Source organism: Peromyscus leucopus, chromosome 10 (genome assembly GCF_004664715.2).
Source record: "Peromyscus leucopus breed LL Stock chromosome 10, UCI_PerLeu_2.1, whole genome shotgun sequence".
Classification (NCBI taxonomy): domain Eukaryota; kingdom Metazoa; phylum Chordata; class Mammalia; order Rodentia; family Cricetidae; genus Peromyscus; species Peromyscus leucopus.
The window spans coordinates 16,313,157-16,329,965 of NC_051071.1; positions in this window are offsets into that span (position 1 = coordinate 16,313,157).

Here is a 16,809-nt window from a genome sequence, read left to right on the forward strand (position 1 = left end):
CACGAATCTCTGATTCTTGATTTGGTTTACTGCTCATCTGAAAGGAAATTTATTTTCTTTGTTAGTTTTGTGTAGAAAATGCTTTAAATTACCGTGATTTTTATGAGCACCGACTCTGTTCTGGGGTGGGGAGCACAAGCCTGACAGGACTAAATTATCAGAATGCATGTGCTGATAGAAACCAAAATAGGATTCTGCGGTTTTCATTAGTGCAGGTCATATTAATTTAATTAACATGATTGAAGATATCACCGGATGAGCCACTGGATCCCCAGCCTTGGCCTATTACTCACTCACAGGCAATGAAATGATGCTCCTGACAAATGGGTGTGCTAGCTTATATTTTTCATATTTGGAATTTGCCTTTAACTGCATTTCCCTGGGGATGTAGAAAATGTTGTGCATGCCATTAGATGAAATTCTTGATGCTTTTCAAAACTCACAGCCTGATCAAATGTTGACCAGATTCTTGAATTATAGTCACACTTCATGCCATTTGAACTGGCATAGCTGTTATTCAGCACACGGAACATCCTATCCCTTGTTCTCACAGTTATGTCTCCTCCTTACACTGGACATTTTCATCTACTGGATTCTAGTTGGGGCTATGAATTATAATACCCCAAACATGCTGGCCACAGAGGAGAACATAGGGATCACAGAGACCATATGAGCCAATCAATGGCTTTTCTAAGAATTTGTCTAGTTGGAAAATACACATCAATGTCCTCATGGCAGATAAATTGTCCATCCAATATTTGTTCTGTCAATTTTTCCCTTTTGAAGAAATATATATACACACACACATATATGTATATATATTTGAAGAATGGCAGTGTGTCCCATTGGAAAGAAATATCTGATATCTGTTTCAAGTTTGATACCACCAAGTTTAATGCTATCATTGTCCTAACAAAAAAGATCAAACTCAGTGAATAAGTGATTTTGGCCCTTTGCAGTTGACTTTTTCTGCCTGAATTTGCATGCCAAGAGCTTCTCCTAAGCTGGCTTGTAGCAGGCTTTCTTGGACTCCATGCCCCCAAATCATGACACAGAGATTTATTAGTAATTACGAATGTCTACTCTTAACTTAGGCTTGTTTCTAGCTAGCTTTTTTAAAAATTAAATTAACCCACTTTTACTAATCTATGTGCCTCCCAAGGCTTGTTTACCTCATCTCCATACTGTCCTTCCTGCTTCCCTGCTTCCTCCATGTCTGTCTATCTGGTCCCTGGTGGGCTGACCCCTGACTGGCTGGCTGATTCCCCTTTTCTCTCTACCCACCAGTCCTGCCTATTCCTCCTCTGCCTAGCTATTGGCTATTCAGCTTTTTACTACACTAATCAGGTGCTTTAGGCAGGCAAGGTGCAACAGCAACACATCTTTACATAGTTAAGCAAATGCAACATAAACAAATGCAGCACATCTTTACATAGTTAACAAATATTCTATTCCACAACCAAGAGTGGTGGAGTAGAAACTGGAAGGACCCTGGATAACTGAGGCTGGCTCTGTAGTGGTGCCAATCTTGTTTTATGGCTTTCAGAATATTGCTAAATGAGATAAAGAAAACTTCCACTTGGTAGGTCATCATCATATTCAGTATGGCACAGTTCTAAGTTGCAATCCTTCTTCAATACTAACCTGGCTTTATGAAGAACGGAGAGCCTATAAATGAGGTCAGTTTACAGTTTAGAGTCAGGAAATCAATAGTAAGTTTTGCTTTCATGCCCAGAGTTTCTGAAGCTGAGGGTTGTGTTACCTTTTTCTGCTGATGTTTCCTAGAATTGGCTTTTTTTCACTTGCACATAAAATAATTCCTGGAAATGTGATAATTCAAATGCATTCAGCATGCAGTAATTATCCCAAAGCTATAAAAGCTTCTTTTTGTTTCCTGTCTTTGGGAGCAGTAGGGAGAGGAAACAGAGATTCTTGATCTTACATTTGAAAGTGCTGATTTGGGCCTTTTGAATCACCTAGTGTTTTGACCCTTAGTTTTATCATCACTCAAAGGCAAGCTGATTAGATCTCTGAAGTTCTTCCAGTTGTTTTCACATGAATGAGCTGGGAAGAAAGGAAGATAATGTATAAATTTATGTTGAAAAATACATACTAAGAAATATCCCACAGTCATCCATTACTAAAATTTAATAAGTAAGAATGATAGAATGTCAAAATTAGTCAGAAGAGATGAAGGTAACTTCATATTGACTAGGGGGATTAATCTATTGAGAGCATATTAAAATTCTATATGCACCAATTATTAATATACTCAGCTTCATAAAACAAACACTACTGAATATAAAGACACAGATTGATCTCAATACAGTAATAGTGGGTTGCTTCAGAGCTCCACTAAAACCAATAGGTCATGCAAACAAAAGAACAACAATATCAGAGTTAAATGATGTTATAGATCAAGTGTATTTAATAGATTATATAACATTCATACAAGCACTAAATAACATGGAACTTTGTAAAATAGAACACATGCAAGGACACAAAGCAAGTCTTCATACAAGAGAATTGAAGTAATTTCTTATATATGTATCACAATGGAATAGAGTTATAAATTAGCATTAAGAGAAACCTACAGAAAATTAAAAATCATGGAGATGTAACTACACACTACAGAATGATAAATGGGTCATCGAAGAAATCACAATGGATGCCAAAAAATCCTTATAATCTAATGAAAATGAAAATACAAGATATTAGAATAATGAAAGAGGTTCTAAAAGGAAAATTTTTAGCTGTAAATAACCACATTAAAAATAAACTAAAGCAGTTGGATTTAGTGATGCATTCCTTTACTCTCAGCATTTAGGAGGCAGAGACAGGTGGACCTCTGAGTGTTCAAGGCCATCTTGCTCTACATAGTGAGTTCCAGGACAACTAAGGCTACATAGTGAGATCCTGTCTTGAAAAATGAACAGATAAACAAAACAAAAACACTAAAGAAAATATCAAATAAATAACTTAATGGTGCACCTCCAGATTTTAGAAAAACAAAAACAAAACAAACCCCAAGCCTGCATGTTGAAAAAAATAATAAAATTATGGCAGAAAACAACACAATGAAAACAAGGAGAGCAACACAAATAATCAATGGAACCAAGAGTTGGCTCTTTGAAAAGATAACTAAGATTAACAAGCCCCTTCATCAAACTACCCTGTAAAGGAGAGATAATATTCACATTAATCAAATCAGAGATGAAAATGGAGTCATTACAACAGGTACCAGTATTGGAGAAATTATTTTGGCCACTCCACGTAGTTAAAAGGATATTTATTTAATGGCGTAACTCACAAATTAAGTAATGGGTAGGTCGCAGGGTCTGGGGAAGGTGTCACGCAGTCCAGCGGTGTTCTCCGGAGCTCTGCACAGTCCACCTTCACCGTTCAGCATCCCGGGGAGAGAGAGCACACAGAGAGAGCGCTCGCCCATCCAGCTCTCGGGTCCCGTGTCGTCCCGTCCCCCCCCCCCCCTGCGCCTCCCCTGGCCCCGCCTCGTAGGCGTGACAGTTGCCAGAGTCTCAATGGGGGTTGGAACTTCCAGATCCAAGCTGGAATGGCTACCCACTACATACCAGTATAATGCAGAGGACCACTAAGACATACTTTGAAAGCTTAGCTACAATAAATTAGAAAATCTAAAAGAGATGGATCAATTTATAGTCATATATGACCTACCAAAATTAAACCAAGAGGATGTAAACAACTTAAACAGATCTATTATAAATAATGAAATTAAAGCAATAATAAAAAAGTCTCTCAAGACCCAGGCTCAGATTGATTCACTGCTGAATTCTACCAGACAATTAAGGAAGAGCCAACACTAATGTTCCCCAAACCATAATATAGAAAGGGAAATAATCCTCCCAGACTATTTTTATTAAGCCAATACTAGCTTGAAACTAAAACCAGATAATGAATAACAACAACAAAAGAAAATCATAGGCCAATCTTCCTCTTCCACACAAAAAAATTGCAGAAATTCTTAACAAAATAATTACAGGCTAAAATTAACTACACAGCAAAAAGGCCATTCAAAACATTGACAAGTGGGCTTCATTTCAGGATGCAAGGATGGATGGTTCAACATATCCAAATCAATAAATGCAATTCATTACATTAATAGACTCAAGGACAGAAATCACATTATCATTTCAATAGGTTCAGAGAAAACATTTGATAAAGTTTAACATACTTTCATGATAGAAATTCCAAAGAAGCAAGGAGCAGACTGAACCTCATCATAATGAAGGCAAGATTGGACAAAGCTATAACTGACGTGCTAATGGTGCAACACTGAGAGCATTTCCTCTAGAGTCTGGAATGAGACAGAGGTTCACTCTCTGCTCAGATTCAAGAGTGCTTTCAACCTTGCCTAGAGAGATGAGACAAGAGAAAGATGTAAAGGGACACAAGGAGGAAAGAAAGACATGAAGTTATTCCTGATTTTAGATGCTATATTCTTGTAAATAAGAGACCCTAAATACTTTACCAAATGACTTTAAGAGCTAATGAATATTTTAAGGAAAGTAGAATGATATAGGATCAACATACAAAATCTACTAGCATTCCTTCATATCAACAATGAAGATGTTGAAAAAAGAAACCATGAAAATAATTTCATTTTCAATAGCATCAAAATAATGCCTAGGAGCAATTCCCTCACAAGAAGTGACCTCTGTAATAAAAAATTAAAATACTGAGCAAAGCAACTGAAGAAGATGGAAAGACAGTAGAAGATGGAAAGACCACCCATGTTCATGGATCAGTAGAATTAATATAAGGAAAATGGCTGTTACTGAAAGTGACCTCTGGATTCAGATCCAATGACATGTTCAGAGAACTAGAAAAAACAATCCTAAATTTCATATAAAAACACAAAATTACTAGGTAGCCAAAGCTTTCCTAAACAGAAAGAACAATGTTGGAGGTATCATAATATCCAACTTCAAGTTATACTGCAAAACTATAGTAATGGTGTAGTCCTGTAACCAAAGCAGACACATAGATTAATGGAATGGTGTAGAGGACCCAGAGTAAAATCACATAACTATAATCATCTGAATTTCGACAAAGACACTAAAAATATTCATCAGGGGATGGGGGAAGATGGCCTCTTTAACAAGTTGTGCTGGGAAGGCTGGGTATCCATATGAAGAAGAATAAAAATTGGTCCATATCTTTCAGCCTACACAAACAATTCAAAACAGGTCAAAGACATTATTGTAAGATCAGAAACCGTTAGAGTGAAAAGTAGGAAAACCTTTAAGAGATAGGCAGAGGTAAGGACTTTCTGACTAAGACTCCCCTGTTCAGGCAAAAAAGCCAGCAATCATGACATTACAAAGCTTCTTTCTAGCGAAGGAAATAGTTATCCAAGTAAAGAGGTGGCCTGAATTGGTAGGAAAGCTTTATTAGACATATATCTGACTGGGGATTAATATCTAGAATTATCTAGATTATTTAATGAGACCTAAACTAAATACCCCAAACTCCCAAAATCAAACCAACAAATGGGCTAATGAATAAAGGGCTCTCAAATGATGAAGGACAAGAGGCCAATAAACTTGAAAAAAAAATGTTCAGTATCTTTAGTCACCAAAAAATGCAAGTTAAAACTACATTGAGATTCTGTTTCATCCCAGTCAGAATGGCTATTTATTTTTACTACGAAACCAACAAATGCTGACGGAGATGCTGGCCACATGGAACCCTTGCATGCTGACGGTGGGAACTGGTACAAGTGCTGTGGAAATCAGTATGAAGCGGCCTCAGAAAACTAAAAATAGAACTACCAGATGAGCACTTGTGGGTGTTAAGCTAAAGGACTCTTGAAGTCAACAAAACCATGTTTACTGTAGCGTTAGTCACAATAGTCAAGTTAGGGAATCGGTCTACATATCTGTCCATAGATGAACTGACAAAGAGAATTAGTAGTAGAGTTTTATTTATCCTTAATTATGTTGTTTGCCAGGAAATAAATGTAATTGAAAATCATCATCTTGGGCAAATAATGCAGACTTGGAAAGATCGATTCCACACTTTCCCTCATTTATGGATACTAGATGTATATAAACACACACACACACACACACACACACACACACACACACACACACACACACACGAGACAGCAAAGCACAAGGGGGACTTGGCAAAGGAAAAGAACTGTCAGAATGGTGGAATCTGTGGCCGGTCAGTGTTCCAAGGTCCCTGGAGGGAAGCATGGGAAACTGTATGTATCTAGTGAGGACAGAAATAATCAGAGGTAGATAGCGTCTTGTTTTATATCCAAAGTTTGAAAAGTGCTGAAAGTAGACTTTAATTAAAGAAGATTTTAACTAAAACTAATTTGTTTCTTCGGCTACTGAACTTGGTTGTTTTCATTTTCCAATGGGTTTCTCTGAACATTTGGGCCCATATGAAAATAACTGTTGGCAGTGTTACTGAGTTGATGTCTGGGCTTTGTTTTTTTTTTTTTGTTTGTTTGTTTGTTTGTTTTTTGTTTTTTTGGTTGTTCTAAGAGGTGGTTGTCAGCCTCTTGGTTTGGCGTCTTTTGGCACAGGAGGTAGAGCACCAGAAGGCTGATTTATTTTGCTTTGAAGAGAAGGTATAAGTGAAATTATTTCCAGTCACTCAAGTGAGAGCAAACACTTGTAACTCAGGGTGGGGATTGGGAATGAAATCTTATTATCCTACTTCCCCAAAGGTGGTAGATCCGTCTGGACCCACCTGAAAAATGACTGCGGTGCTGGACACAATCCTTTTTCCTTCTCCTCAGTTCAAGACATGGACATTTTTGCAAACATCCAGGGACACAGATCACTAAAATGTCCTCTTGGTAACCCTCTTAGCCCATCTCAGTGCTTAATAACCCTTTATATAAGCATGCTTCCCTCCAGAGCAAACTTAAATCATTCATCTGCTGGCTAATTCCATTTCCTCTGTTTTCTCTTGTGAGGAGAAAGAACAGCTGTTCATCGTCTTCCCACAGTAGAATAGAGCACACCTGACTGGGGCAGGGGTATGCATCCAGCCACCCTCAGAGTCTCACCATCCTGGCAAGATAGCACACATGTGTTAGCCTTGCTCAAGGGGTCTCTGAACGGTGGGGGCAACAGCTTCTGGGAACTTGCAAGGAATGCAGGTTCTTACGCCCCAGCCCAGACCTACTGCATCAAAAATTTCATAAGTAAGTTTGGCAATTGGTGGTTTATCAAACATTCTAGAAGATTTTTATGTCCCCTGAGGTTTCAGAATTATTGTGTGGTAGGTCTCTTTATCAGTAATGGGAGAGTATTATCAATTACTCTATTTCTGTATTTATATTTGTATAGATTGGATATGTTATGTAGATTCATGTGGGTTTTTTTGGGGGGTAGTTGTTGTTGTATTCAGATTTCTGTGTAATTGAAATCTAATTGACATTTACAAAGGTATCTTTTATCCAGACAAAATGTTAAAATTGGCAGTATGGCTTGTATTCAAATAATAAAAATAAAACATGAAGAGAAAGAAAATTCCTCTAAATTGATGACACTACTTTCTTTTGTGTGCTCTCTTGGACTTCTGTATCTTTTGTAAAACAAATAGATATGTTCTCTCAGATGGAAATGTATTATATGTCTGGTCCTGTAGTTTATACTTTGTACTAAATAGCCAATGAATGCCACCGACCAATCCGCAAAATACACACGAAGAATAAGTTTTCATAGCTGGATCACTGGTTGCCTACTAATTAGGCCTGTGAGTTATTTACAATTTATGGTGATATTTTATTTATTTATTTGTTGTATTCAGATTTCTGTGTAATTGAAATCTAATTGACATTTACAAAGGTATCTTTTATCCAGACAAAATGTTAAAATTGGCAGTATGGCTTGTATTCAAATAATAAAAATAAAACATGAAGAGAAAGAAAATACTGAAATGTGATTTTATTTGTATATTAATAAATAAAGTTGCCTGGGGGTCAGAGCTAATAGCAAGCCATAGCAGAAGCCGGGCGGTGGTGGTGCACACCTTTAATCCCGATCACATGACAGGTAGATCTCTGTGTGTTCAAGGATACAGCCAGCATGGAGACACATGCCTTTAATCTCAATACCAACCATAGAAGACCTGGAGGTCTGTATAGACAGGTAGTAACGAGGTCATGTGGTTGGGTTTACAACCAATGAAAAGGCAGAACAGAAAGTCAATAGAAGACAGACACACAGGAAGTAGGTCTCTTTTCTGAGGGGAAGGACGACAGCGGCAGCAAAGGGTAAGAAAGGTTTTTTAGTCTCAGCTCTCAGCTACTGCTCTGACCTCTTGGGCTTTTAACTCTGCATTTGGCTCTGTGTTTCTTATTTAATAAGACTGTTACATCTACAACAATTAATCTTTATTTTCTTGATTTTTAAAAACTATTTCTGAAGACTGCAGTTCGATCATACAATGAATAAGGTGATGGAATAGACATCACTGTGCTCAGTCTCCATATGGTTGAGAACTAACTCAATAGTGTACAGAAGCTTTATAAAGAGTTTGGAAGTTGTGTTAGCTGGGTTTCCATCTTGCCCCAGGATCCTCTGTGTTAAGAACTGGGTCTCAGGTGTTAACTTTGTTTATATGTAAACATGATCAGAGAAACTTTCTTTGAAAGTACATTCTGGACAGGAACAGTGCTGCCATTCTTATGATGCATTTTAAAAACTTAACTGATTCGTTTACACTTTAGCTGTTTCACTGGTACATTCCTTCTGGTTGGTTGTATCTGCAAACATCTTTTTAGAAGCAGTGCTTGGATTTAAGATCAGTTATATTTGTGAGATATGACAGAGTGAAAAGGAGAACTGAGTTTGGGGCTCTGACCTCAAGAGCACACAATTGGAGAAGGACGTGAGGCCAAACTTGAGTGTGAATGGTGGTATGCCTTTGGAGGTTCTACTAGATCTCCACCCCCCCCCCCCCCCTCCCGTCTCCTAAGATGTTCTGCCCAAGCACACAGGACCACTGAGGACAAATCTTCCTTATTTTAAGTTTCTTTTGGTCATAGCTAGGTAGACTTAACTAATCCAATTTTCTTGTGCTAGGTAAAGGGAAATAGTGAAAGACTGGGATTCATCTTTTGCTTTGCTATTCAACTGAATGAAATTTTTTATGATGAAGCCATAGAATTTTCTGACTTTATTTATCTATTGTGGTGACTCTTGTTCCACACTATTACAGAAAAATATAAAAATCAAATCAAATCACCATGGTTTTCCACCATATCTGAACTTAATGTGGTAACAGCCTCAAATATCCCCCCAAAGGAGGGGATCTAATCCTATTTTCAACTAAAGTTGGCCAAGAAAGCTCACACAATTAAGTACTGGAATTTTAAGGATAGTTTCAGTGGAGAAAGAGAGTAAGGTTTTATGTAATTCCTTTCGCACAGTCAACAGTTTGCAAACAGAAGCAGAAAAATATTGGAATTGTTCAACACTATTTAGTGGAAAGAACACAAATATAAAGCTGTAAAGTTTTGAACTTTAATATATAAAAATCGTATGCAAATAGAAATATTTTCCAATTTCATATTCTTTCACCATACATTAGCAAAGACTGCTTTCATAGTTTTGACATATGAAGTTAGTTTTACTTCCTCTCTTTGCCTATAAAACTATTCTAAAGTTTTTTTTGTTTGTTTGTTTGTTTTGCAAAATTGTCAAATTTTTCTGTTTTTCAATTTGGAGATTACAAATGTCTCCAAACAGTAATTAAAACATATTTCTAAAAACTCATGAGCCAGGAATGGTGGTGCATGCCTTTAGTCCCAGCACTCAGAAGGCAGAAGCAGGCAGATCTCTGTGAGTTCCAGACTAGTAGCCTGGTCTGCAGAACTAATTCCAGGACAGCCAGGGCTACACAGAAAAACCCTGTCTTGAAAAATCAAAACCAAACCAAATAAACAACAACAAAAACAAAAACCAAAAAACTTTTGACATACATAGTATTGGTATATGTATGACCTCAAGGACATATGTACGTGGCCAGTGAATCCTCTTTTCGGTTTTTTATTTTCCTTTCAATCTTTAAATGAAGTTGCTATAGCATAAAAGTGTCTCGAGCCAGCCAGGCAGATCATGGACCAACTTACCTGAATTTCCAAGTTGGTAATACTCTGCTGTGGAATCATGGGCTGGAAACATCAGGCTGAGGAGGCATGGGTGGTCAGGGATTGGGAAGGTGGGGCGGGTGGAGAGCAGTGCAGGCAGGGAGCAGGGTGTTCCACTGAGCTGCTGCTGTTTCCAGATTAAGATGGGGGATTAAGGAATTTTACTCAGCAATTTGAGATGCTTTGTTAGGACTGAGGAGATTTGAGCCGCTTTGTTCTCAAACCACATGTTAGTGAAAAAGCAAACAGGCACTTAATCCTGACAGACAGCAGAACTTGACATCAATTTGCCCCTGGGGAGGTGACCAGGAGTTCTCTGTGACGGTTAAAATGGCCAGCCCTTGTTTTTGTGGAGCCCTGATGCCAACATTCTATCCCATCCTATATTTCTTAGCAGTGTGACCATGACTTAGTAGAGCAAACCAAGAGTTTCTAGGTATTGGAGACTCTAGCATTTTTTCTAAAAACCAAAACCAATAAGTCTCTTAAATGCAAACAACACACAAGGTATCAATATTTAAATAGCTTTCAAACAGGTCTGATATTTGGGCATGACATCCTGAAATGAAATGTAGAAAGGCCGAGATCTTTTTTTTTTTTCTTTTGAAAATAATGGATAGTTTCTCCTAACAGTAAAACCACAGGCAACAGATGAAGTTGGAGCCACACACAGCTGTGAAATGAAAATCAATTGCCATGTGGGGTTTTGAGAGAGGCCCTACAAGTAACTAGTTAGACTATGAGACCATGCTGTTCAAAGTCACTGGAGTGGGACGAAAGTAAACAAAGTGAATAGAAAAGAAATTGCTGGCTCCTTGAGTTGGATTTCATACGTCAGTAAACATTAGGTGTGCAGAGTTCTATGGTCTGGCACAGAAACTGGAATGATACGAATCTTTCCATCTTGAGTTTGACTCAGACTTAATCCACTGACCTAAAGTGCTGTTTTAGTAACTTATTGATTTAGTACATGTTGGCGTGTGTAGGAAAGCCATTTTTAAAATCAGAATTGAATTAGCTAATTTATAAAGCATGTTTTAAAACAATTCTTTTCTTTTCTTGTTGAACATTAATCTAATCCATAGCACCCATATTTTGTAAAAATCTGTCACATTTTCATAATTTAAAGCAACAGCAAGCTTCATCACCAGAGTTAGGTTGTTACACTACTTAAATACAACTGTAGGCCAAGCCACACCTCTGCTTGGCCAGCCCTAATCCCAGGTATTACCATACAAAGCAGGAAAAACTCCTCCTTTACACGAATATTGTAGGTGGTTTGCTCCATCCTGCAACAACTGAACATTTTCTTCTTGAGTTACCATAGAGTTATTTAAGACATCTTCTTGTTGGGATTGCAAAGCTTCTTTATGTTCAAATAAGACCAGGCTAATTTTCAAATGACTGTAGACAGATGACGATAGAGTGTCTTACATAAGAAAATTGATGACGTCTTACATTTCCTAAGATATATGTTTGTCTTTTTGACGTTTTAGGGATTTTTTTTTGTTGGTGGTGGTGGTAGGGAGAGGGATACCTTTGTGGTGGCTACTAGAACAAATGCATGAAGGTTTTGCTCATGCTTCACTGACAATTGGCAGGACCAGAGGCCATTTCCAATATTTTGCCTGTCCTTAATTCTTTGTTATGAAACCTGTCGGAGAAGAAGTGGAAATTTAAAATACTATGAGATAACTTCATTTAAGGCTGCCTGTGCTGACCTCTACATGACTTTTGAGTGACACTCTCTACTTTTGTGAAGGGTTACCAGGCATATCGTCAGGATCAAACACAGGGGGAGGTAAAATCAGAAGCCCACTATTCATTCATTTAATTCTGGTACAGTAGAGCAAATTCAGGGTGACTCAAGGGACACAATGTCTTGTAAAACATATGTACTTAATATAAGGGTCATAAAACTTATTAAATTAAAAGCTAGGTTAAAAATAGGAAGAAAATTTATGCTGCCGTCTAAAGCAGCCATAATTTCCTCTTGGCCTTTCCCTTTCTGAGTGATGTGGATCTGGTCAGGAGTGTGTGTGGGGGGAGGGGGTGTCAATGTACAAAATCTTCTTTTCGCAGCAACTAACGCAGATCTCGTTCAGCCACACGGTGCTGATGAACAGGCAAACGACAAAGCCACACTGAACACAGCAAGAAGATAAACTGGGGGCCTGATGGTGCACTTGCCTCAAGAGGTCAAGGACATAGCTGGGATTGCTCCAGAGTTCAGACATGAACTCTGGAGCGTGTGAAGGAAGAATAAAGGATGGGGAAATTGGGACAAACTAAAGAAATATCTTTACACCGCTTACCTGGCTGTTGAGAAGCCGGCCATAGGGTGGTGTGAGGCCTGAAGTGTAGACAGTTCATGGCTGTTCAGTGACTGTACCACAGTGCTTCCCCTAGCAAAGCACAAAGCATGAATTCAAAGTCAGGGAAGTCCAAAGTCAAGTTGAGCCTCCCATTTGTGCCTTACTCTGCTGCCCATGGGCCATGCTGATGTAGATAACAATGATAAGTGACTCCAAGGGTTTAGGAGCAAGCTGGACTCTAGTTTTTAAGCACTTGAATTTTTTTCCTCAATTCATTCAGCTAAAATAATTTGAGTCCATTCTAATGTTTACTTTCAACACGGTTGCTATTTTCCTAGATGTTGATCCTTGGTATAGTGCGTTAGGAATTTGAAAACCAACTAAGTGCACATTTTTTTTTGCATCCTGTACTCACACGGGCATTTGTTTGGAATGTTATCTACACACAAGTCTTAATTGAGTCTGCCAAGAAGGGGTCTGTGGTAGTTATTGATCTGTTTGCTCCTAGGCACATGGTTGGCCTCTCTTTGCTCTTCAGTATGGCAGAGTGCTTAATCCTTCAAGGGGTTGTGCTGTTTACCTTCAACCAGGTTCCTGCCACTGAGGCACTGACTGACAGGAAGGAAGGAGGAGGAGGAAGAGAAGGAGAAAGAAGAGTAGGAGGAGGGGGAAGAGGGGGACAAGGATAGGAAGGGGAGAAGGGGGAGGAGGCTGGCACATCAAACTCTTACTCTCCAACCTACATGGGGACGGGTCTTACAATGACAACATTCCACTGCGGTTCCAGACCTGCCATATGCTCTCTGGCTTCCCAGGGTTCATGGCAGGTCTGCACACTCCTGGTATACTCACAGCCCCTGTCTGGGCTTTCGTTTCTTCCTCTCCACCTTTATCTCAGGATCCCTGTTTTAAATTCCTCTGCTGCAGCACCTGCTGTTTGGAATGGGCTTATCTAGAGGAGCTGTGGATGTTAGGAAAAGGAGGCCTGGAGAGTGGGGGCACCTCAGACTCAGACCGAAATCCTTTGACAGTCCAAATCTTGAAGGTGAACAGTCACAGGGAGCAGGAGTGCCCTGCACTTGAGGGCTTGCCTCTGGTGTCTCCCTGGATAGCTGGGCTGAGCCCAGACAGTTCTGCCACTGATGCTGTTGCCAGTCGGGATGAGGGAAGGAGAGAATAATGTGTGCTTCCAGTTCTCAAGCCCTTGGGCATCCCTCACCCAGCAGGCTCACACTGGCCTCAGCCATTTTCCTCAGGCCTGTGGTAGGGACTGGGAGATGGTGGGAATGAGACGCTCTCATTTTGTCAAGTCTTGCCCTAGCCAGGTTTATGGAACTTAAGTGCACTGTTGCTTATGTAGTTATAGATGAAATATTAGGAAAGGGGACTAATTACACACAACGCACTAAGCCCAATTAAAGCAGCCCGTCCCGGATGCAGGCGCATTCTCTTCCACTAATAGGGAATGCTTTTTTGAACAGAGAATAAAATTGTTAAATTGGATATGCTCGTAGAGATTATAAATCTACTATTAGCATATAAAATGAGGATCAACCTTATTTAATCACCTTGTGTCAGATCATCAGAAGCCATGTTGCACTCTTGTGATATTGCTGATTACATCCTGCAAAATAAAAACAAAAAACTAACTGATAATAAGCATAGCTCACTGCATGTTATTTTCATCTGCTAAGTCAAATGTTGAAGAAACTCAAGGATTCTCCTAATTGTTTAACAAAATACCAAAAATGCTTTATCCTATTCATTGCAGTATTATGGCCTGCCAGTGACTGAAAAGGTGCACTGCCCATGCTAAGGCAAATTAGCCTACTTCAAAATAAATAAAATATACAATCTATTCCAACTAGCACCACAAGTGACCTTTTGAAAATGTAAATTAAGTGATTGAAAATACCAAGGGTTTGTTCAAGATGAAAATGCTTGGGTTTGAGACATAGTGCCACCATGACCTCTAGTATTAATTAGCAGACTATGAATCTGGGTTATTTGTCTCTTAATCTGGGTCATAGGAAACTCCATTGAAAATATATCTGTTGATTTTGCAATAAATATGCAGATTTTGGCTGAGCAATTTATAAAGTTTAGCAACAATAAAGGGGGCGAGGCTAGCCAAATTCAAACAACACCCTAGAAATATATAACATCACACTCACAAAAACCAATGAAGCAAAGTTGAAGCCTTTGACATGCTCCTAATTTGAAGCATTTATTTTTAAAAAACATCACCTTTTTGAGAGAACCGTTCCCCTTACTTTGCCTAATCGTGAGAATAACCAGCTGAGCCAAACTGAAAACTCAGAGTATGAAAAAGATTACGCACAAGCAGAAATAAGATGCGAAGGGGAAGCATGCTGCAGAACCTCAGGAGCCTATGTGAGTTGAGTACAGGCCTGAATACAAGACACCAGAGCACAGAGGCCTGCCTGGGAAATTGATATTTGATATATCAAATGCTAGATACAAAATGTGACTTGGTGACATCATGTGCTTCAACAATCCAGTTCAAAGAAAGCAAGCCGATTTATGTGCAGTATGTGCAGGAGAAAGCACAGGAAACTCAGGGCTCGAACTCCTCATTCACGTCAGTACCATGTGCTATTTAGGCTGTTATTAAGGTTCCTTGGCTTTGAAAGTGTGTGTGTGTGTGTGTGTGTGTGTGTGTGTGTGTGTGTGTGTTATGACTTTTTTATTCTATAGAAAGTATGACCTGAATACTATAATAATAATTTACTTTTTAAATGTTTGACATTTGTTTTGTTTTTAACCATGCATCTGTATGTAGGTATAAGCCCAAGAGTGCAGGTGCCTATGGAGGCCAGAAGTGTTGGGTCCCCGGGAACTGGAGTTACAGGCTGTTGTGAGCTGCCTAATGTGGGTACTGGGAGCTGGGTTCAGGCCCTCTGCAGGAGGAGTAAACCATGCTCCTGACTTCTGAGCCATTTCTTCAGCCCTGAGGACCACTATTTTTGTTTTTATTGATCAAGCCAGTGACTAAGAGTTCAGCTTTTGTTCCTTATTGTCTTTAAACTTAATGAAAAGGTATTCTTGCCTTTCAAGAGTCATTTTTACCATTTACTTAAAGTGCTGGGCAAATTAAAGAAAAGCCTACTCTTTTGAATGTTAGACAAGTTTGTGGATTTGTCACGACAGTATCACTTTAAATAGAATGATTCTCTCCAGATCTAGTTTGCATAGCAATTAAGGGTTGCCTCAGAGTTGGTAAGTTGTGGGTAAATGGTCAGGTCATAAGACAGTATCATTTTGGCTTTAGAAAAGCATAGACAGTGTTTAGAAGGGGGAGAAAGATGTTTATTAAAATGATCCAAAGGGACACAAAGACAAAAGCTGACTTTTTAGATGTAGAGATGGGGATCAGGCCTCCAGCACCCGCCCCCCCCTTTTTTTTTTTTTGCAATTCGTTTCTTCCTCCATGCCTGGTGATAGAATTCTTCCACAAGAGACAGACGACTTTGTCAAATTGTAAGTGAAAAATATCTCAAGCTCTCCATGGAAATATATTCCTTGATAGTCCACACATTATTTCTGCTAAGTTATAGTAGCTCTCATTTCCCGTAACTATCCGAGAGAACTTAATTCAGCTCACACCACATCACTTTACAATTGTATAGCTCTCTTAATCAACCTTTGTATCAGCCACAAATGTGCAGTATGACCTAATTTGAAAATGTCTCAAAGTGCTGACTCAAACTGTTAGTGAATAAAGTCTAGTCATTACCATCATGACACTAATGGGATGCAGAATAAAATTGAGTGGCATCAGCTGAACATTAGTTTGCAAAAATATTAGTGATTGAATCCATGTTCTGTTCATATTTTATTTCAACTTACATACATATATACACAGAGTTATTTATTATTTTTTTGAGTTATTTATTTTGAGCCTTTAAACAACAACAAAGAAATTAAGTACAGAGAAAGGAAGCTGCATTTTAGGACTGAAAAAAATCCAGTCAATTAAAGACAGATCGTATGTTTGTATATATCTCATGGACCCCCTCCATCTTTAGAAGGATGGTGTGTTGGTGAATTCTTATGAGAATATGTATACACATATAAGCAATAACATATGAAAATTATCATCATGCCAATGGTGTCAGATTCCAGGATTTTTAAACAACTATAATACTAATTCTTTGTATTGCTAAAAAACAAAAAACAAAAACTTCCAACTTCATGTTTTGGAAAATGTATTTGAGATTTCTTTCTTTTCTGGACTATTTCTGACATTCTTACCTGTTTTTTTTTTTTTTTTTTTTTTTTTTTTTTTTTTTTTTTTTGACACAGAAATACTCA